The sequence below is a fragment of the Pan troglodytes genome, chromosome 3 (genome assembly GCF_028858775.2).
Source record: "Pan troglodytes isolate AG18354 chromosome 3, NHGRI_mPanTro3-v2.0_pri, whole genome shotgun sequence".
NCBI lineage: Eukaryota > Metazoa > Chordata > Mammalia > Primates > Hominidae > Pan > Pan troglodytes.
The window spans coordinates 15,849,267-15,873,654 of record NC_072401.2 but is presented as its reverse complement, the minus strand read 5'-3'; the positions used below and the strand labels follow the sequence as shown (position 1 = coordinate 15,873,654).

Genomic DNA, 24,388 nt, shown 5'->3' with positions numbered 1-24,388 from the left:
TTCACTCTTCCCCAAAGGGCAGGTGTAGGCCTGACCCATTCATTCACAGATTGGCAAGAGAAAGAAAAAATATGCACAAAACTTGGAATTTGAAAACCTGTGTTCAGACATCAGTGCTGCTAATTTCTAGGTATGTGACTTTGGATGAGTCACTTCATGTCTTTGAGCTTCAGTTTACTCGTCTGAAATCATCATAGTCAAGAATGTTTATTTAGAAGGCCATTGTAAGAACTGGATAAAGGAATGCAGAAGAAACAATCCAACAACAAAAGGGCAGGAGGCTGTGGTTTAAAATGTGGACTTTCTCTATTATGATTAAAACACTCATTTACTTCCAAATCCCAGCCCTGCCAGCCATCATTACCTGTGTAATTGTAGGCAAGTAAACCTCGCTAGCCTTGGTTTTCTCATATATGAAAGAGACAAAAACAATACTTTGTCTATATCAACTCTCAAACTTTACATGAACCCTGCTGTTATGAGCTCTATTTTATTGTAAGGGAACTGAGGCACAGAGGAGTTAAGTAACCCAACCCAGATTCACACAGATGCCAATCTGGTTTGTGTCTCCAGGAACTCTGCTTCAGAGTCTCTACACCTTACTAGTGAGCCTGCTGCTCCCACGAGCACACAAGGCATGTTTAGGAAGGGCCCAGCACACGACAAATGCTCAGTAAATATTTCCCCAAATTTGAATAACTTACTTTCACATTACAAACTTCATCCTTCTATTTCGTTACGCAGTCCACCGCACAGCTCAGACAGTCAGTGTTCAACCCTATTTAGCTATTGCCCGTGAACACAAAAGTGCACTTGGGCTGCATAAAAACTACAGACATGTTTATACAAGAAGGGGAACATTGTGTCACATTTGGTTTTTATTGCTTTCAGCACATTAGGCACATACTATCTGTTTATTAGGTAAAGGTGAAAGGTTACAGATCACCTTAGAATAAAAGTATAGATGAGTTGCTTGAGAAAGGGCTACATAGAAAATTGCTGTTATAAATGTACAGTAACCTAGAGCCTTTCGACTCTTGGAAGCAGCTTATGTGTGTGCTGACAATGACTGACGTACTGGAAATGAAACCCGTCTTAACAGTACAGGATGTGGAAGTACACACCAAAATTACTCAAAGAGAGGAAAGGAAGTCAGATGTCAACTAGAGTTAAGGGCAATTATTATTTATTTTGGAGGAGCTTTCCAGTGAGTTGGGGGAACACAACCCAGGCTGAGGGTGTGGGGTCTTATTGAAATCATGAATCAGAACAAATTGGGAGATACATAGTCTAATGATAAGACAGAGTGTGAGGACTCGGGACATATGTTCCTTGCAGCCATAGAATTCATGATGAGGGACCTGCAAAATGGACATTCAAGTTCCTGAGGACAAAGGCTGATCCAAACAAAACGATTCCATTCAAGTTTGTTGTATTTCTTTTAACTACTTCCCAGTCATTACCCACAATTTGATTTGAAATACTTATAAAAGAAATGTACCCCAGTACAATGCATCATTTATGAAATTATGCATTCCATTTATAGAATTACTATTAATGCAAACTCATAGTTTTACCAACACAATTTAGATATTTCTGCTTCCATATTGCAATGATTGCATTATCCTCCCATGGCCAAGTGGAGTGGTAAGCACATTCGTTTAATAATAAAATAGACAGTAAATAAATCAACACCCTTAATGAATGCTAAATTGAGCACAGAATTTATGCCACTATAAGGAAATCTCCACAGAACAATATTCACTTTAATGCTTTCTTTTTCCTCTACTAAAATCCTACAGTGTATCAAAATGAAGAAAGCACCTTCAATGTGAATTATGTAGGAATGGACACGATGACAATTCTGTTTTTCAGAGTAGGGTTACAGAGCCACTTCTGCTTGCCCCCGCGAGTGTCGGTGTCAGCCTCACACTCCTCTTGAGTATGGATCTATAGCTATGAAGGAGCATAATTGGCAAGGAAGGGCTTTTCAGAACTAACCCTTCCCAAGCAAAGCCGATTCTGACGACTTTCGCTTTCCCTCTCTTGTTCAGCAGAAGCAACCCCCAGAGGAGTTGTGTTATTGACTGAGCCCCAGTCGGTAAACACCCCTGAACATCTTAAAAAAAAAAACAACAGAGAGAGAGAGAAACACCAACATGAGCCAAAAGACGCCTTTCTAAGGAAAAAAAAGCCTGAAGACGTTTACTTCAATGGAGAGAGGGCTGTTTACTTACATTGCTCGCAAGACCTTCCAACAGCTGGAGTCTTTGAACTCTAGTGTGCGCAGATGTGGAGCTTTTGCTCAAAATCCCCTTCCCTTTGGCAGCGAGGATTATTCATAACTCTTTGGGGCTTCAGATTGATAAGTAATTTCCTGATTCGCTTTCAAAAGCGTTCTCCCAGGCTTTGAGCGGTGGCAGAGAGAGGGAGCGGGCAAGGACCCCGGCGTGCAATGACGCTGTGGCCTACACAGATCTCCTGATTGTTTGATCGAGCCCGAAAGAAGACGTCGACATTACAAACAAAAATAAATATCCTTCTTTATCTGTTGGCTCGCTCCCCAAATCATATTTGGGAAATAGCACAGTGAGTCTGGACAATATTTTTTCTAAAAGTGTAATATTAGCTGAACACCTTCTCATTTTTGTGCTGGGAGAAATCAGGGCACCTCTGACTGGTCTTCAAAGACCAGCTGTTGCAATTTCTTTCTTATCAGCTACTTTACAGGATGTTCTTAGAGACCAAGCAGCCCAGCCCCTTCGGTTGACAGTCGAAAGAAACGATGCCCAGGGCTTACAAGACTTGACCAGCATCACACAGCTAGTTAGTGGAAGGACGGGAACCTAAGAGCCGACTGTCAAGCCAGTGCTGTGTCCACTGTAGGGAGGTGGAGGCAGATGCAAGGGCTGGAGATCTGACTCTCGATCTTTTAAGATACCTATCACTGGACATGGCCCTTAATGTTTCTGAGTCTTGGTTTTCACAGCTGCAGAATGAAAATCGTAATAGTAACCCTTGCTTGGTCATACAATGTGGTAATCTCTCTGAAAGCATTTTGTCCAGGATGAAAGCAATTGTATCCTAAGATGAAATTTTGTCGACACAGCCCCATTTACATGCTTCTCTTCTCCTTTCCATTCTCATTTTCCATTCGGTGTTATTTTCTGACTGAAAGAAACCATTGAGTGACTTTTGGATGGAGAAGGAGGAGTATAGTGGCCAGGAAATGAGATAGAATATGGAGAAAATTTTACCTTGGAAATCCAGGTCAAGATTAGATGAAAGGGTATACAGCATATACAGCATATCTTAACATGTGCCTCAGAAAGAACACTAGATCTAGAAATAGAAAATCAAGGCTTGGCCACTGCCTGGAACACTTAACAGCCAAGGGAGCCCTGTGGAGTCATTTAAACATTCCAAAACACAGTTGACTCACTGGGTATGTGATCCCTGTCCCATTGCACTTACCTCATTTTGTTGTGGTTAGAATCAAATGAGGTGTTTATCAAGATAGTGCTTTGCAATGTTTTAGGCTTTGAAACTATAAAGTAGTTGCCATGGTTTGAATATACGTGTTTCCCCACAAATTCATATGTTGGAACCTAAGATCCAATGTGATAATATTAAGAGGTGGAGCCTTTAGGAGGTCATTAGGTCACAATGGCAGGGCTCTCGTGAATGGGATTCATGACCTTGTACAAGGGCTGGAAGGAGATAGCTAAGCCCTTTTTGCCCTCTACCCTTCTGTCATGTGTGGACATAGCATTTGTCCCTCTGGAGGACTTAGCAACAAGGTGCCATCTTGGAAGCAGAGACAGAGCCCTCACCAGGCCTTAAACCTGTTGGCACCTTGATCTTGGATATCCCAGCCTCCAGAACTGTCAGAAATAAATTTCTGTTGTTTATAAATTACTTAGTCTGTGGTATTTTGTTATAGCAGTACTAATAGGCTGAGACAGTGGTATTTTCCAGCGGGATGTGCAACTACCATTGCCCATTTCATCTGTGTCATTGGCTGACACCACTAGGTGCCAGGGCTCCTGGGTTCTGCCTTGACTTTTTTTCCCCCTTTTCCTTTTAGGAGTGTATTTCATCTTTTTTCCCTTGTTATCCACCTCTTGGTACTTGTCTCCCATGCTTGCTGCTATTGGTTTTCTTTCTTAGGACTCAAATTGTCCTTCCATTTTTCATGTAATGGTAAGAATGAAGAACAAAGAGAAAATATTTTGTTCAGTCACACAGAAAGGCATCCACGGTATCTTGACACAAATGGGAATGTCTTTATTTTTGAAGTAGCCATGAACAAAGATCAAATGAATCAAGATCAGCACCCCCTTGAAAATGATCAAGTCATAAGTCCAACTCATATTTTATGGTTCCATTCACTCTCTTACCCTTTTATTAATTTATTATTTGAATGTTATTTCAGTTAAGATTTGCACTCTATCATCTGTAAGAAGAATTTTCTAGTAGAGTCTTGCTTGGGCTGCCATAACAAAATACCATAGACTGGGTGGCATAAACAACAGAAATGTATTTTCTCACAGTTCTGGAGTCTGGAAGTCTGAGATCTGGGTGCCAGCGTGGTTGGATTCTGGTGAGGCTTCTCTTCTTGACTTGCAGATGGCTGCCTCCCTTCTGTGTCCTCATATGGTGGGCAGAGGGAGATCTTTCTCTTCCTTTTCTTAAGAGACCATAGTCCTATTGGATTATGGACTCATCCTATGACCTCATTTAAGTTGGATTAGCTATGAACGCCTCTATCTCCTGATAAAGCCGTAATAGGGGTTAAAGCTTCAACACATGAATTTTGGGGTGACACAATTCAGTCCATAGCAAGCCTGTGGGAAGTAAAAGAAGGGAACGAATACTTATTGAGCCTTTTTTTTCCCTCACTGAATTGTCAAAACAACATTGATATCTTGGTGGTGACTTTTCTAAGGTCACAAAGCTAGTAAGCAGCAGTGACCAAATGTAAACCATGACGACAAGAACCCTGCTCCCCTCATGACACATTCTGCCTCCACCTCCTCTTTTCTCCGAGATTCTGAGCTGTGACCCTTTCCTTTCCTTTCCCACTCTTTCCTATTGAGTTGCCTGGAGGCAAGACATTGTTACCCAGAACACCATGAGAAGGAAGCCATGGGGATTCCCTCCATGTGCCCACTGAGCTTAGATTGACAGCTGTAGAGAGTTTGCCTGGAATGTTCTCTTCCTGCATCCCTCCCAGCCCCCTTCATGTTAATAAGTCCCTTCATTAGTTCAAACTGAACTCACATGCTTCTTCCCCGGGATGTTTTCTTTAATCTGACCCTCCGCACCCTTGCTCTTCCTCGCTATATTCTCTTATACTGTCCTACACTTCCCCTTTATAATTTTTTCTCCTTTCATAAGATGTCATAAATGTCGTTTTATTATTGTAGTGGTTATAGCAATAGGTATATATTTCTAAGATAATTTGCATAATGGTTGTCTCCCTCACCAGTCTGTAAGCTCCCTGAAGCCAGGGATGCTTTGCTCACTAAGATATGTCCAGCCATTAGGACACTAACATGAAAAGCTACAGAGGAGCAAGGGAGGATTAGACAGGGGCAAGCCAGGGAAAATAAATAGTAGAAGAAAGGCCCTTCAAAATTCCCCTGCAGCAGTATGACTAGCAAGCATATGCCCAAGAACAGTCTAATGAGGCCTCTTTATTAAGCCCTCTGTGTACCACCAAATGCATTCTTCCCCTGTCTATTTTGCTAGATTTGGCTAATCAAGAATGAGGTTGTTAATGTGGAGAGAGGCAGCTTGAGGAGCGGATCTTGGGTCGCATCTGCTGTCTGCTGGTCAATGCCTGGGTTCCTGCAAGGGCAGCACAGCCTGGCCCTCTGCAGGATGGGGCTGCCTGTTCATACCCCAACAGCCTCAGTCTCTTGCTAGAAAGAGCTGACGGGACAGGGCGTGAAGACGTGTAGGAACCAGGAGGAATTCCTACCAGGGAAAGACATTTTCAGTTGAAGGAACCACATGTGCAAAGAAACGGAATGACAGCATGTTGTGTTTAGGGAACCTCAAGAAGCCTAGTTTTGTTGGTGAGTTACAAGGAAATGTGATAGTAGAAATGAAAGTATCAGATAAATCTTAAGTGTTTCCATTATTATCTATTTCTCAAAATTGTTTGGAGGGCCAATGAGAGAGTACATGTGGAATTGCTTTATAAACTGGAAAAAAATCCTATGAAAATATTTTTATTACAAATTCTTTTGGATGAAGATAACTAGAATATTAGGCTAAGAAACCATGCTGGGAAATGGAACTATTTATAAATTTCTTTTATTTATAAACCTAAAGTTTTGATTAATTTCCTTCTTATAATCTCCTTTCAAAGGCTAGAATGTAAGTTTATAGTATCTGTTGAATATGAGTGAGTTGGGATGTATGTTTTCAACTCAGCACCATCCCTGGCCCTTTCCACTCTCTCTCTCTCTCAGGGAACAGAGACTGGAAGCCTGGAACTACATTTCCCAGAATCACTTGTAGGCAGAGTTCCTAATTACAGCCAGCCAAGGAGGGCACACACACGGTTGTGAAAGATACAAAATAATTAGAGAACATTATTCTTTGGTGTCAGTTACAGAGTGGAAACAGCCAGCTGATGTATGGTTTGCAGGAACTTCTGAGTGAGATCCTAGAATCTCACATTTTCCTATGGCTTCCCAGCAAGCTTGTTCTTCTCGGTTTATAGCCAAACAGAATGCTTTTTTTTCGCCAGTTGTTGGTCCCATGAACCCCTTTTAAACAATTATTTTTTATTTAGAAATATTTATAGACTCATAAGAGGTTACAAAAAAATTTACAAAAATACCCTAGCCTCTTCAAATGGTGACATCTTATATCACTATAATAATCATAGAATTAAAAAAAATTGACATGAGTACAATAGTATTAGGCAGACTACAGACCTTCTTCAGTTTTTACCAGTTTTTATGTAGATTTACTTGTGTGTTGCATAGTTCAGTATAGTTGAATACAATATGATCTCATGTATAGATTCTTTACAGTTCTTTCAATGGCTCTTTAAGACTTTAATTTCTTGTCTTAAATCTCTACCTGATGCTATTTTCTTAACTGAATGCTGACTGAGGTGGTTAATACTTTCTTGGTGTTATCTCACATTTGAAGCCTTGCAGTCAAATTATGGTGCTTATCTTCCATTATGTTCATTAATGTATTCAACTAAAATATCACTGACTGATACAACTTCACAGGCCTTCTTTCCCATTGTTTTCATCACAGGATTACAAAGGCATTCCCAGTGTATCATTACATTATATGTAAGTTACCACAAAAGATTTTTAGCTATTCGTTGGGCTGTTAATTGCTCAGTTTTCAAAGTCATTCTTACTGTAGTAGATTAAAAATGCAAAACTTTTAAAATCATTCTTAAATAATGGTAAAATAATTTATATATGATAAGGCAGGAAACAAACAATAACAGATGTAGCTGATGGATAGGAGGAGGCTAAGCTATCATTCTTGAAGATAATAAAACTATACACCTAAACAATGCAGCAAATTTAACAAGGGCCATTAGAAATAATATATGTTTAACAGAGTTTATAGATACAAAAATACATACATGAAAGTAGCCTTCCTATATATCAAAATAATCAGAAAACAATGTTTAAAAACCCTCTAAAATCTAAAGTGATGCTGGTTTCCCTGCAGAGGAAGGAGAGACTTGCCTCTCCCTAATTCTGGGCTGTTTTCTCACTTGAGCCTTAATCAGCACAACTTGTGTGCAGAGACTCTCAAAATTTTGCTAAAATATTTTGTTTCTTTCCCTTCTCATCCTTACCTCTGACTCACTAACCACAAGTGATCAAAATCTGGTCTGAAGAAGCCGAGGGAAATGAACACTATGACATGTTCTTTGTCCCTTCCTAATTAAGACATATTTCCTCTCAAAATATCCTAGCCTGCAGAGATGGTCCCTGGCTGTAACTCAATTTTTTTCTTTTTTACATCATTTTCTCCAAGACAGTGTAACAACTTAAAACCACATATTTCAGAAAATGATCTTCGCTTTACATTCACCATTTGGTTGGCTTTCCCAGAATAAATGAACCATCTGCCCTAAAGAACTATGCAAGTCTTTGCTACTTGCAACCAGTGAGACTAACAAGTTTCCTGGCTAACCATCCCATTACTGGGTATATACCCAAAGGATTATAAATCATGCTGCTATAAAGACACATGCACACATATGTTTATTGCGGCACTATTCACAATAGCAAAGACTTGGAACCTACCCAAATGCCCATCAATTATAGAATGGATTAAGAAAATGTGGCACATATACACCATGGAATACTATGCAGCCATAAAAAGGGATGAGTTCATGTCCTTTGTAGGGACATGGATGAAGCTGGAAACCATCATTCTCAGCAAACTGTTGCAAGGACAGAAAACCAAACACTGCATGTTCTCACTCATAGGTGGGAATTGAACAATGAGAACACTTGGACACAGGGAGGGGAACATCACACACCGGGGCCTGTCATGGGGTGGGGGGAGGGGGGAGGGATAGCATTAGGATATATACCTAATGTAAATGACGAGTTAATGGGTGCAGCACACCAACATGGCACATGTATATATATGTAACAAACCTGCAAGTTGTGCACATGTACCCTAGAACTTAAAGTATAATTAAAAAAATGGTTAAAATAAAATAAAAAGAAAAAAGCATGCTGAAAGAGTCGGGGGTGTGGACAACTGATACATGCAACCACACGGGTGACTCTTAAAATCATTATGATAGATTTTAAAAGCCAGACACAAAGAGTCTATACTGCGTGATACTACTTGTAAAAGTCTAGAAAATGCAACTAAGTCCACAGTGACAAAAAAGCAGATCAGTCAGATAAGTGGTTGCATGAGGTCAGGGACAGAAAGAGAGAAAAACTTCAAAAGGACAGAAAGAAACTTTCAGGGGTAAATGGAAATATTCTGTTTCTTAAATTTTGGCAGTGACTTCATGGGTGTGTACAAAACTCAGCTAATTGAACACTTTAAATAAATTGAATTGTGCACTATAAATGGATGCCTTTTACTGTATGTAAATTATACCTCAATAATGTTGATTACAAAATCATAGTTAGTAAATTAGGAATGTTTGCATGTGAAAAAAAAAATAAAAACAAGTTTCCTGGCTAACATTTGCTAGGTGCTAGCAAAGTTCATTGATTCTTCTGGACATTATCTTAATTAATCTTTACCACTGTATGGGTAGAAAATTAAAGTCACTTAAACCAAATCTCAAGGCTACCAAAAGGTAGAACCAAGATAAGGGCCATGTGGTGAAGCTCCAAGTCCTTTCTCTGCTTTTCTTGTAGGTGACAATAATTTTCTTTCCCACAGGGTTTCAAATACATGATCTGGGGATCAGCCTGGTCCCTCTGACATTGATACACATACATCCTAGTGAGCTGCATCGGCTGCATCAACTCAGTATGTCTAATTTAAAAAGTCAACTTGTGGAAAATGCCAGATAAATAAATGGTGCTGGTAGTACTGGGTAATGATGAAAATTGTATAAGTGATATATGAATGCTGAAAATGTAGTGGAAGTCCCAAGTATATGACCGCCACTTGGTGGAAACCTTGTCATGAGAGAGTATTTGGATTTGCTTCCTAAGTGGAGTTAATTCTTTAGAACTTTAGCACCTAATAAAGGCAACAAAATTCATATCACTCTCAAAAGTATAATTTAGAAGACTCTATTTTCCCGAATAATAGTTCTCATTTGAAGACGACTGGAAATTGCCTTCTTTCTAATTTTAAGATTTGGATTGAAAACATTCAAATGCAGGCCTAGCTTCAAAGCATAGTTTGAAACTAAGAAGCACTTCCTGATTTATATTGCTTCATTAATTGATTCAAAAGAAGAAAGAAGTTCCAAATCTCAGCAATTTTCATTATGGATAAATAGATGCACCCCCTATGTAAATGGTTGAACCAAAATGTCCCTCAAAAGAACCTAATCTCAAGCCCTTTGAATTTCCAATCTCTTAGTTTCACAATCATCACTATCTTTTCCCCCCAATTTTTCCATTCCTCATGTGCATCAGCATGACCCTGCTGTCTCAGCCAGCCCGCAGGAATCACACATGCACTTCCTGTCTTAATCAACAATGAAACTCTCACTTAGTTGGTAGATCATTCAGGATAAGGATATTTACTGAGGCTTGCTTGTTTTAGTCCAGGAATACATAGCAGCTCCTTTGGAGACTGCAGACAACATCTAAGTCCCATGTTATTTGAAAGGTAAACGTAGCCACAAAAGAAAATTTAAAAAAGAGAAGAAAATAAAACAGAGAAGGGAGAAAGATTGGAAGGAAAAAAAGAAGGAAGGAGAGGAAGGGAAAAAAGTGAGGAAAAAGAAAAAGAGAGAAAGACACAGTGAAAGAAAAAGAAAAGGCAGAGGAGGGAGGCAAAGCAAAGGGTTAGATGCTGTAACTGCAAGTAACACAGACTTGGGCTGTGCATTTTTTTCCAGGGGACTATCCGCAGTTTTTCATGTGCCATACCATTCCATTCTTCCATGATGCAGCAACAGTAAACTAACTTAACATGCCCTCAACTGTAGCTAAGGTTTACACTTACAAGTGCCATTTTTGGATAGGGTGACCAGCTATCCTAATTTTCCTGGGACTGAGGGGGTTCCCGAGATGTGAGGCTTTCAGTTTTAAAACTGGGATAGTTCAGTCTAAAACTGAGGAGTTCTCCATGGCATGGGATTTTCAGTGCTAAAACCAGAAAAGTCTCAGGCAAATCAGGAAAAGCTGTTCATCTTATCTTTGAGTGAGACAGTAAATTGTGTCTCTTACATTCTTTGAGGATTGCATAGGAAACTCTCCAGCTGTTAACCCATCTTCCATGTGCTGGGATCTGTGTTACGTTGTGTACACTGTAGTGGACATCTTTTTATTCTGCTTGCTTGGCACCCCAGTAATCTTTGGGTACTGCCTTTCCTATTTTATGTAGTTCTAGTTGGGCTGTCTGCACAGTGTCCTTCACTCCTGCTGCCTCCCCTGAGGTGATAGGTCCACCAGGGTAGGCTAAGCAAAACAGGCCATCTCTGACACCTCTGGCAACAGTGATTAGTTGAAGGGTGAGTATGGAATGAAGGAATACAGCCGTTGGGAGGGAGGAGTCCCTTTTGCTCTTAGTGAAGCCTATCATTGGTCATCTTCTCCACCATGTATGACAAAGTCAACAGATACAGAAGGAAGTCAGAGGGAGAAAGAGAGAGAGAAAAAAATACTTGAAGCATCTTTTGAGCCCCTGGATCCCACACACATGAAGCTAACACCATTCCTAGATTGCCCAGTTTCATGAGCTCATGCATTCCCTCTTTTCTTAAGCTGGTTTGAGATGGGTTCTTCTCATGTGCAACCAAAAGAGTTGTGACTAACAGACATACATGAGCTCTGTTATTCTGGAGTCAGTCCCGAGAGACGGGTCTAAGTTGAACCACGTGAAATCACCAATATTCAACTTCTTTTGATGGCAAATGTGGAAATGTCATTTGAAACATTTTAGATATTATTATCTCTATTGCACAGATGAGGAAAACAATTAGTGGTGAGAAATAATATGCTCAAGGCTGCACATTTGTTAGACAGCAGACCTGGGAATCAAATCCAGGTCTTCTTGATTCTGAGGTACACAAGTATATTTCCAGTAGTTTATGCTGCCTGAAAAAAAAAGAGATCTCTTAAGAGCTTTCCCTTGCTATTTGACAAAGGCCTTGAAATATACTAGATTTTAATTCATACCTTTATGTATGAACATATATATGGTGCCAAACACCTGCTCGTTTGCTTGTAAAATCCCCATTTCACTGGATGTTTCATGAACAGAAGTCAGACACACGAGTGTGCAAAGCAAGAGGAAAAACCCTGCTCAACTCTGGTGTGTATTTTCATTTCACGTGGGATGAAGCCCCAGGTGATGATATGTCAGCTTTTCAAAAGTACTCCAGTTTTGGTTTTCACTGACAATCAAGAGGTGCTATTCTTGCCTCACAAAAAAAGAGATTATTTACCCATTCTACTCTCTGTTCAGAGAGACCATTCCCATACCTCAAACCCAACGTATTTATAACACAGCTGTGACAATGAGAGAAGTATTCTGGGTACTTTGAATTGTCATGATCATCCCATGTGCTTGCCCACTGATGCAATGGGATGATGCTTGCCCAGGAAATATATTTTTTCTCCACGGTGGTGTTCCATACATGTTTTAAAAATCACAGAGCATGTATACAATGTGGAAAGTTTATGTGTAATTTCTTTAGTATTTATTATATGTGAAGTTATTACAATTCAGGATTGTCTGTTCATTTTAACTAATGCTAGAGAAACGTGTCTTATTAGAGCATGGATAATATTCTATGGCAAATGTTTTTGGCATTATCTGCTGAGCATCTCTCTTCCATAAATTTCCTTCCCCCATCTACATGGTGGCAGGCTGTAGTCATCAGCTAATGCTGCTATTAATGCTGCTGCATAATAAACACCTCCCAGATCTCAGTGGCTTATAACAACAAACATTTATTTTTTTCTCACTCATTAGAGCTATGAAACTTGCCCAAGATCACACAGCTGGCAAATGATGAAGCTGAGATTCATTCATTCAACAGACATCATTGAGCTCCTCCTAAGTGCCAAGTACAATGAAGAGGCTGATAAATCACCAAGCCAAAGACTATTTATGTTTTAGCTGATGATGTTAAAAGTGAAAACAATGTCATTATAGCTCTAGAGAGTCAACCAAAAAGATAGAAGAACATGACACAGAAAAGGTTTGACAGGATCTGACAAGTCAGGGGTGTGATGGTTTAGAGAATACAGATAACACTGGCCAGAATGGTAGCCATAGTGGGATCATAACAAGATTAATTAGACAATGCGAATATAAAGGCATTCCAAGTGGAAGCTGACATTGCATTTCTAATTTCAAGAGAGGAGAGAAAGGGAAGAAAACATTTGAAGCCATTTTTTGAGTGTCTGCTCTGAACAGGGTATCATCACATGAGGAAAACCCACATAGCAATGCTCAGAGACAAGGGCATCTCATTTCACATTTTACATCTTTCTGGATATCACTTTCTATATGTCTGATGCAAAGATAGTGACATTTCTTTCTTCATATTGTCTTAGTTTGTGCCTAACACATTTCAGGCTCTCAAAAAATGGTAATTTTCTTACAAGATTCTGTTAGTTACTTTCCAATGTTCATTTTGCCATTATTTCTTGTTAACAGAAGCCTCATTTGTCTGGGGAGGCAATGTGGCCAGGTAAATGCCCACCTTCCTGGGAGCCTTTGTGGCTAGTGAAGGCTGTGACCCACCGAGTTGGGACAATAATAAGTAAGCAGAGGTTGATGGAGGAGGTTGCTGGGAAAGCTTCCTAGAAGAGAAAGGCTCAGGTGGTTTCACACGTTCAGATTTTGTTCTGTGTAGTTTGCTATTGATCCAGAATGCAGTCATGGCATTGAGGTAGAGTAGATGTCTTGTGATTACAATAGGGATTGCTGCATACCATACATACCAGGATGGAGGAACAGAAAGGTAGAATAAACCTAGGTCTCTTATGACCACAAAGTTTTCGTTCTACTTGAATAAAAATAACAATTAAACATGTCTTTAAAAAAAAAAAGACCAACCATCCAACACACAATCATTGTAGCCTACAAAAACAGCTCCACCTGGCTGAAAGACTAAGCTCAGCGTGATCTTCCCAACCATGGTAACACCAGACAAAGCAGAAAAATCAAAGCTTAAAATAAAAAAATACCATCAAGGGAAGACATGTAACCAAATAATTAATGAGGTATATTTTAAGATTTTCATTATTTAATCCTATCATGTTATCAATGAAGTTTGGGAGAAAAAAAAGTACAAAATTTCAAGGCAGGGAACCCAGGTTCAAATTCTCACTGAACCTTTTATCAGCAGAGTGAATTTGGGCCAGTCTTTTTATCTTTCCAGGTTTGAGTTTTCCATGCTGCAAAATCATAATGATAATGATGATGATACTTACTTATAGTATTGATGTAGAGCATACTCAAGGGAATGTATGTGAAAGCACTTTGTAAATAATAAACTATTAGGCAAGCTTTTGTTACTACTGAAAAGTGAAAAGATAGTCAAGTGTGAAATAGCCAAGCTCGCCCAGTTAACATCTGGCACTAACGTGTGGGGTAGAGGCATGAAACTGAGATGCTGAAGGATATGTGGGCTGTAAATGCTCTGTCAAAGGTTAGCAATGAGTCTTTCATGTCATAATCACACGTTTCTTACAAACAGAGGTGCCAGCCATTAATGGGGGAAGAGGAAGAAGGAAGAAAACTATAATTTTTTTTATCACTTATTGTAAACCCTTTGGTGTTTTACATATATGATCTTCTTTAATTAATTGCAGACACAAAGCTACACAAATGCTCTGAAGAACTTTTACATTTTGTAAGTGGAGTTATGCTGCAGGTCAAGTTGCCTATGACTAATGCACAAGGATCAAGAATGCTGACTTAGGTAGGAAAAGTAGGGGATGGGCCAGACTTAGGGGAGGGGTCTGAGATCTGAAGTTAGTTGATTAGTCCCCCACAGAAAGATGAATGTTACTAATCAAAAGTTGAAGACTTACACTTGTCTATATAGAGGGAAAGAGGGAAGGGAATTTCTCAGCCATTGAGGACCTCCCAGGTCAGCTCTTTATACATCACCTCTTAGGAAATAAGAGTGTAGACATTTTGCTGTGTGGCTGGCACTGTGCTAAACACTTTAAATTATTAACTCATTAATTTTTGCAACAGCCATTCGAGGTGTAGGTACTATGTTTACCCCCATTTTAGAGAAAACTGGGGAATAGTGAGCTTAATTGACTTGCCCAAATCCACCCAGTTGGATTGGAACCCAGTCGGCCTGGCTTCTGTGCCCTGCAGTTCACCACGATGCTCTTTTGCCCCTCGAGGGGAGGAATGCAGCAGAACATATGTCAGACAGCTGGGCTGTGGATTTTGAGAACTCAGCTTCTTAAGAAACTCAGAAGAGTTAATGTGTTTTCTTGGTGGAAGAAGGCTGAAGAGCCTCCCAAAGATCCTTTTGGCTTTTCAAGGAATTAAATGTAACCGTCTACTCATACATAGCAATGCCTCTCCTTAGTCTAATATGAGATTTAGGGATTTGGGAAGACATCTGGAATTTATTTATGCCATTTGGGTTTTGAAATTCAATATTAAATTCTTAGAATGAAAGAAACCAGAGTAGACCATATTAATGAAATCTGACTACACAGGGCATGTGTTTGCAAACTGGGCTTGAATGTCTGGCTGAAATATTGCTCTGAATACACTGTGTCATTCCTCTCAAGAGGCAAAAACACCTTTCTGGAATCATTTGGATCTTCTGTATATATGGTAATGGCAGAGAGTATATTTCAGGGTTTTTCTTCCCCCAGATAATGTTGAAAGCAATGTAAGCGATTAATGTGTCTATGCTGAGATTATGGCACAAAGATAATTAGAAAAATATCACCTTGACAGATTCAGTTTTTCATTCTGAGCCTGGGGAGATAGTATGGCCTTCAGAGTAACTGTTTCTTTTTTTTAATCATTCCATTAGTTGTGTAATTTTGAATAATCTCCCCAAGCCAGTTTCTTAACCTATAGGATGTTCCAAGCAGAAGATGGAAAACAGGGGTATAAATTTGGGAAGTTTTAGGTGGTTCATGATGGTCAAAGTGGAAAGTGCTTCTGAAGAATATTAGAAGATGAAACCCAAGAGGTAAGCTTTGTGAAGTCTGGTGTCCCAAGCAGGGGTGTGGACTTTATCTTGAAATTACCAAAAAGTTGTTTTAACTTTAATCCTTTTAAATACTAAATAGAATTGCTTTTCCTTATTAGAAATATAGTAGCTTATCATAGAAGATAATAGATGAGGAAGAGAAAATCCTTAAATTCAATCAATTGTACAGAGGTTACTATGGTGTCCTCTTATAGGTGTTAGATATAAACCTACCTAACATGACTTGACTGGAGACCAGCTAAGGTGAGTTTAAGTACAGATGCTATTTCTGGTAGGTAAGTGTGTGAATGACTTTTAGAAAAAGTCCTCGCTGTTTGAAGATTCTATAATTGCAAATTCATCTACTTGCTAAAATTTATTTGCAAGCCCCCAATCAAACCTCACAGTGCTTTCTTGGTTCTTTGTGGATGGATATGCACATCTCAGGTCAAAGACGACAATGTTCTACCTTCTCCTTTCAGCTCTCACACTGTAAACAAGTGTCCTTTTTGGCAGTATATTTAGTGCTGTTTCTTGCATTTTTGTACTTTTTGTTGGTGATTTTGCTATTTAAAATGTCCTCCAAGCATAGAAATGCTGACTAGTGTTTCTAAGTGCAAGAAAGCTATGATGTGCCTTATGAAGAAAATACATGTGTTAGATAAGCTTCGTTCAGGCATGAGTTACAGCGATGTTGGCCATGAATTCAATGTTAATGAATCAGCAATATATATAAAAAAGATGTTCTTAAACGTAAGCATACGTAAAACAAGGTTATGTAATGATCAATTGCCAAAAATATGACCAGGGGCTCTCATGCACCTAACTCTTTATTTCCCTAGGAGCAATGGTTCAAATTCACGATGACTTTCTAGAACATAACAGCTGTGAATAGTGAGAATTAGCTGTATGTATTTTTAAAAGATCGATGGGTTAGTTCTACCCATAGAACCCAACTCTTAAACACCTGGTCTCCCAACCTAATCCCAAAGCCCTGGCTACTCAGAGGATGGCTGTCTGTCTAAGTAGTAGCCTTTGAAGGCCTTTTATGTGGATAGAACATTGCTGTTACACCTGCCAGACCCTTGATGGATGAAGCCAAATCCAAGAATATTGCAAGCCATAGACAGCAGGGATGATGCCACCACTCAGGTCTAACTCTGCCTAGACAGGGTGAGGGACTGTAACTGTGCCCGTCCTTTTTGTCTAGAAAGTCTCCTCTTTTCCTTACCATGTCTAGGAAGGGTGGGAGTAGGTACTGGGGCTTGCTTGTGTTTATCACACACTGTGAAGATGTGTCTCTGGGCGAAGGGCCATGCTTCAGAAGGGAAAGGAGCCTGCTTGAGCTGTATTCCTGGAACTGGAAATCAGACTCACTCCTGAAAATCTGGGGGTAGACTGGTCATCAAGAGTTCTCAAGGAGTTGAAAACTCCGGGGATTTTGATTGACAGCCTCTAAGGTCCCGTCAATGCTAAAATTTTAAAGATCTCATAGTCCTATTTCTTATATTAACATTTCCTTTGAGCACCCTGTTTTTGGGAGAAAACCTCCATGGGTTTTAATTCAATTGTGGGGATGTGGCATCACAATCCCTTGGAAGTATTTGGGATTGACACTTTTATTTAGGAGGAAAGGGGTCTGGGATGCTAAGTGTCCTACAAAGCCCTAGAGAGTTCTACATAAGGTAGAATTGTGGCACCCAAAACCCAAGTAGTGTGAATCAACTTCTCTTTTATTTGTACCCATTGAGTTCCCAGAGATTCTTTCCACCTCCAATTTTACCCCTAGGGCCAGCAACATAATTTATGGGCCCAGAACAAAATGAAAATGTGAGATACCTCGTTTGAAAAGCCAGATGTCTTTCCCTTTTTCTGTGGTCTCTTTCATGACTTGTCATAGTGTTCTCTATTTGCTATTTCATGTAACTCCCTTGGGCACAAGGATACTGGTTGGTGAGAGCAGACACTCATAGGCATTGGACCTTGCCCTACAATTTGGCTTATGGAATGTGAGCACCTGACCTTCCTCATGCCTGTGCCTAGCCACCCATTGAGAATAGTGTTTGCTGGGCAAGAACAAGGGAGCTGTCTGAAAGAGGAAAGGAGAGTCCAAGCCCCTGGTGCATGCCCAATTGTCCCACTTTACTTGCAAAACACAAATGCAAAAATGCAACTATTGGAAATTTCAAGACAGTGACCATAGAGCATCAACTGCCATGCCTGGGACTTCTTGTGAGTGCCATAAGCCCATGAATCCTACTCTGTCCACTCCTAGCTCTAGGGTCAGACCTAGTCTAGATGCTGTGGCTCACCTTGCACTCCTTCTCCTCCACACTCCTTGGTCCTATTTGTCTCCTCTGCACGTTTTAGGAGGCACTTACACATTGCCATGTCTGTGATGAGTCGTTAAAATGTGGTATGTCCTCTAATAGAGCCTGGCTTCTTTTCTTTTATCTTCCTTAACATAGAACACAATTTCAAGTTACATAAAAAACATTCTGGATGGTGAAGAGCAGGCACAAGAGGAAAACTTTAATTGATCCTTAAAAATAACCACTGCTTCATGAGGCCAGCATCATCCTGATACCAAAACCTGGGAGAGACACAACAATAACAAAAAGTTTCAGGCCAATATCCCTGATGAACATCGATGTGAAAATCCTCAATAAAATACTGGCAAACCGAATCCAGCAGCACATCAAAAAGCTTATCCACCATGATCAAATCAGCTTCATCCCTGGGATGCAAGGCTGGTTCAACATATGCAAATCAATAAACGTAATCCATCACATAAACAGAACCAATGACAAAAACCACATGATTATCTCAATAGATGCAGAAAAGGCCTTCGATAAAATTCAACACCAATTCATGCTAAAAACTCTCAATAAACGAGGTATTGATGGAACGTATCTCAAAATAATAAGAGCTATTTATGACAAACCCACAGCCAATATCATACTGAATGGGCAAAAGCTGGAAGCATTCCCTTTGAAAGCCAGCACAAGACAAGAATGCCTTCTCTCACCACTCCTATTCAACACAATATTGGAAGTTCTGGCCAGGGCAATCAGGCAACAGAAAGAAATAAAGGTATTCAAATAGGAAGAGAGGAAGTCAAATTGTCTCTGTTTGCAGATGACATGATTGTATATTTACAAAACCCCATTGTCTCAGCCCAAAATCTCCTTAAGCTGATAAACAACTTCAGCAAAGTCTCAGGATACAAAATCAATGTACAAAAATTACATGCATTCCTATATACCAATAATAGACAAACAGAGAGGAAAATCATGAGTGAACTCCCATTCACAATTGCTACAAAGAGAATAAAATACCTAGGAATACAACTTACGAGGGATGTGAAGTACCTCTTCAAGGAGAGCTATAAACCACTGCTCAAGGAAATAAGAGAGGACAAAACAAATGGAAAAACATTCCATGCTCATGGATAGGAAGAATAAATATTGTGAAAATGGCCATACTGCCCAAAGTAACTTAAAGATTCAATGATATTCCCATCAAGCTACCATTGACTTTCTTCACAGAATTAGAAAAACTACTTTCAATTTCATATAGAACCAAAAAAGAGCCCGTATAGCCAAGACAATCCTAAGCAAAAAGAACAAAGCTGGAGGCATCATGCTACCTGAATTCAAACTATACTACAAGGCTGCAGTAACAAAACAGCATGATAACAGATATATAGACCAATGGAACAGAACAGAGGCCTCAGAAATAATGCCACACATCTACAACAATCTGATCTTTGACAAACCTGACAAAAACAAGCAATGGGGAAAGGATTCCCTATTTAATAAATGGTGTTGGGAAAACTGGATAGCCATATGCAGAAAACTGAAACTGGACCCCTTCCTTACATCTTATACAGAAATTAACTCAAGGTGGATTAAAGACTTAAATGTAAGACCTAACACCGTAAAAACCCTAGAAGAAAACCTAGGCAATACCATTCAGGACATAGGCATGGGCAAAGACTTCATGACTAAAACACCAAAAGCAATGGTAACAAAAGCCTAAATTGACAAATGGGATCTAATTAAACTAAAGAGCTTCTGCACAGCAAAAGAAACTATCATCAGAGTGAACAGGCAACCTACAGAATGGGAGAAATTTTTGCAATCTATCCATCTGACAAAGGGCTAAAATCCAGAATATACAAGGAACTTAAACAAATTTACAAAAAAAAAAAATAACAAACAACCTTATCAAAAAGTGGGTGAAGGATATGAACAGACACTTCCCAAAAGAGACATTTATGTGGCCAAAAAACATGAAAAAAAGCTCATCATCACTGGTTATTAGAGAAATGCAATTCAAAACCACAATGAGATACCATCTCATGCCAGTTAGAATGGCAATCGTTAAAAAGAAAGGAAACAACAGATGCTGGAGAGGCTGTAGAGAAATAGGAACGCTTTTACACTGTTGGTGGGAGTGTAAATTAGTTCAGCCATTGTGGAAGACAATGTGGTGATTCCTCAAGGATCTAGAACCAGAAATACCATTTGATGCAGCAATCCCATTACTGGGTATAGACCCAAATGATTATAAATCATTCTACTATAAAGACACATGCACATGTATGTTTATTACAGCACTATTCACAATAGCAAAGACTTGGAACCAACCCAAATGCCCATCAATGATTGACTGGATAAAGAAAATGTGGCACATATACACCGTGGAATACTAGGCAGCCATAAAAAAGGATGAGTTCATGTCCTTTGCAGGGACATGGATGAAGCTGGAAACCATCATTCTCAGCAAACTAACACAGGAACAGAAAACCAAACACTGCATGTTCTCACTCATAAGTGGGAGCTGAACAATGAGAACACAGGGACACAGGGAGGGGAACATCACACACCCGGGCCCGTCAGGGGGTTGGGGGCTAGGGGAGCGATAGCATTAGGAGAAATACCTAATGTAGATGACGGGTTGATGAGTGCAGCAAACCACCATGGCACGTGTATACCTATGTAACAAACCTGCATGTTCTGTACATGTATCCTAGAACTTAAAATATAATAATAAAAAAAGAAACTGAAAAACAAACAAACAAACAAACAAACAAACACCATTACCAAGCCTGGGCAACTTGGTAAGATGCTGTCTCTACAAAATAATAAAAATATTAGCCAGGCATGGTGGCTAGTTACTTGGGAGGCTGAGGAGTGTTTGAGCCCAGGAGTTAGAGGCTGCAGTGAGCTATGACTGGGCCACTGCACTCCAGCTTGGACAACGTAGTGGTACCCTGTCTTTTAAAAACAAACAAACAAAATACTGTTGCTATTTGTTGAGCATTACAGAGGGCTTGGAACTGGGCAAAGGGTTTTTGTTAAAGCTGCTGCTCCAACTTTCTACCCACCAGTCCAACCCACCAGACTTCCCCAAAGACCAGCAACCACAGGGTTAATGCCTTGCATGGCAGGGAACTTTCCTCTCAAGCTTCAGCCTCTTTCTGATTGGTGGGCTCCTGTGCATGTGATCTCAGTTAACTCCTACCATCCCTTTAAGAGTTGTCTTTGTAATCCACATTTTTTTTTTTTTGATGAGAAAAGTAAGCTTTGGAGAACATACACAACTAGCAAGCACCTGAATGGTGGTCTGAGCCACCTCTCCAGTGGTTTCACCGTGCACGATCTCAATATCTATGACAACTTGCAAATTGCTAGTCCTTGTTTGCAGACTTGCAGCAAAATCGATCCGCTGCTTAGTTTGAGGTTTAACACGTGATCCATATTAGCTTCTATTATTTAAAAATTGGGCGATTTCACATAGAAATCTCTATTTCTGATTTCTGTGGCAGCAGATGAGGGGGCAGTAGCTGGTGCTCTCTTCGTGTGAGTCACATGAAGTTTACTTCCTTAGGTCTTCACCCAGCCCACAGCATTCATTTGCATCTCCCACCTGGCTCTGCCAGCATTGATTTACGGTCCTGCTCACTGCTGTGTCAACTCCTTACTTTGGGTAAGATGCTGTCATGTGCTGTTTCCTCAGATCCTCATGTTTCTATTGCTATTCTGCAACTGAGCAAGCTTGTCCAAGGTCACATGGCTAATGAGTGCACTCAGGTTGAATCCTAGTTCCCTGGCACAGCCTTCTTGAATTTTTACAACTGGTAAACAGCATGGACCCATTAATCCCCCAAAGCGCGCCCTGGCTAGGATATTCCCAATGCAAGAATCCTGTGGTGAAACACATGCGAATGTGAGCAGGAATGGGGTGAGGCAACATGTCTAAAGAAAATTGTCCTTAAAGTATTGGCCAAGGTCAAGTGAACCCTTCCCATTCTGTTGTTTTTGTCTGGGAGCCCATAATGTAAATTTATGTCTTGTAGCACTAGGAAAAAAAATCTTACTTTTTCTCTCTGATCACTGTGTCTTTGCTTCCTGAGGTCAACATGTGTGTAGTGTGGGGCCTCTTTTATCGTGTGTTCTTCCCTGGAAGATTTTCTGGAATTCACTCAATGTTCTCATGACATTTCCACATCAAAGTCCAGGGATTTAGACCATCCAATGTGAACCACATTGGGCAGAGCACAGGAAGCCTGGATATGCTGCTTCCTCTAAATGGCTTTCCAGAACCCAGGACAGAGCGCAGCCGAGCTCAAATGACACGCAGAGCCTCAGAACAGCCATGACCCTCAGATGTCATGGGATACTTCTGAGGAGAGTTCCCCATCTGGCCTTCCCACATCCAGTACCTCCCCCACACATGGTCAGCTTCGTCTTCCTAAAAGTCTGCTTTCCACATGTCTGTCTCAATCAAAAACCTTTGATAGCATCCCATTTCCTTCAGAATAAGGTCAAAATTATTTCTCCTGTATTCTCTTATCCAACCCTTACCTAACTACTTTCCTTCCAGAACATTCTTCACTGACCAAACAGGGCTACTTGGCATTCACCAAAGACTCTGTGTGAGTCTTTCCTTTCCTGTTCCCAAATTTATGCAGGTCCTCCCATTCCTTCAGACCCTGTTCATCCTTCTGTCCCATGAGGTGTGAGACCTCTGAGCCTCATGTACCCTAGTTGGAGAACGGGTTTGGGTGAGGACAAAGTGCGCATAGCCAGCCTTCCACTCAGCAGCCTTGGGTGAGAAGGTGGTGCCTCTTCCCTGAAATCCATGAATACTGCAGTGCACCTTGACTGAAGTTGTAGATTCCCACAACACATTCGCTTCCAATTTTCAAGGGTTAGAATAGATCAGGGCCTCTAGAGTCATTGTATGATGTATTTCTTTTTAAAAAATCTTTTAAGATTCATAAGTTCATTAATTTAAACACATTTTAAACAAGAGTTTCAGCCTCATTTTCCACCTCATATCTTGCCCTACATGCTTGCCGTATTGTCCAGATTTTTTTTTTTAATCTTCCTCAGCCTCTCTTTCTTTCTGGGTGAAATGGAAATAATACCAACCTTGAGGGGTAATTGGAAGAATGACCAAATGAGTTAGTTGTGCCGCTCCCTGGTTAGGACCCAGGGCACAAGCCAGACACACAGTGCACACTAAGAAAATGCCCCTCTTTCCTTTCTTCTGATGACTTTTATAAACAATTAGAGACATCACAGATGGCAACCTTGCCCATGTCTCCACAGGCTCCCTGGACCGATTTGGTCTGATACACAAGCTCTATTTGAGGTATTTGTATTTTATGGGTGTGTCACATGGCTCCTCTCAAATTTTTGTTAGACTAGCTTTTGAAGAAAATCTGAAAATACGAGCTGAAAGAAAAATGCTCAGCCAATCCTCCCTTTTATGGGTATGTTGGCAATTTGTCTGTCCAAACTAAACAGTCTCTGTTATGGTCTTACCAACGTGATCTTAAAGAATCTAAAACTTGTCCTGGAATGAACTTGAAGGCCAGTTTCTTTTAAAATATAATACTAATTTTTTTAAAAAGGCAACACAAAATGTCACTGGCTTTTTAAAGTGGGGATTGCACCAGCAATTTCCAAGATTTGAGACCTTTTTATTGGGAGAGAAAACAATATTTTGCTCATTCCCCCATCTCAGTACAAAGGATAACTAATTCTAATAACTACAGTCTGCAGACCAAATGGAAATCATCTCATTGACACAGATTATGCAGCTATTTGGAGCTAATATGATATTTTTATTAGATGTCATTCTTTTCTAAGCTAATATTCCAGAAATCAAAGCAGCCCTCTGGGTCATACATACCTGGATATATTAGGAGGAAAATATTGCTTGCAAATGGACACTAATCAGTTTTTAGGAGTAATCAAGGATGTAGAGATTTGATTTCAGCAAAGATGGCCAGATGAGCTGGCGTGTGTGAGATGATTTGGCAGGCAACAGTCGGCAAGGACTACGCGTCCAGGGAAGGAGGAAGGAGTTAGGCAGATGGTGGAGATGAACAGTGCTGAGAATGGCCACTCCTATCCAAAACCCAACAGCCCTTAGTGCAAGATGCTGCATTCTCTGATTCATGTCAGTTATGAGCAATCCTGATTCTGGCTGTTATGCCTTGTTTTGCCCATCCAGCACTCTGTGAAA

The 24,388-nt window shown here is 40.1% G+C and overlaps 1 protein-coding gene across 3 annotated transcripts in view; it reads right to left on the bottom strand.

Moving 5' to 3' along the window:
• The window catches only part of C1QTNF7 (C1q and TNF related 7), a 106,480-nt gene that overhangs the window by 69,129 nt on the left and 12,963 nt on the right, over positions 1-24,388 (bottom strand). Inside the window, exon 1 of one of the 3 annotated variants that reach the window (XM_063808645.1) lies at positions 2,238-2,726. The exons of the other annotated variants lie outside the window; for them this stretch is intronic. The gene's annotated coding sequence lies outside the window, so the exon portion shown is untranslated. Of the gene's footprint in view, positions 1-2,237; positions 2,727-24,388 lie in introns of those variants that run through there. 3 annotated transcript variants of the gene reach the window in all.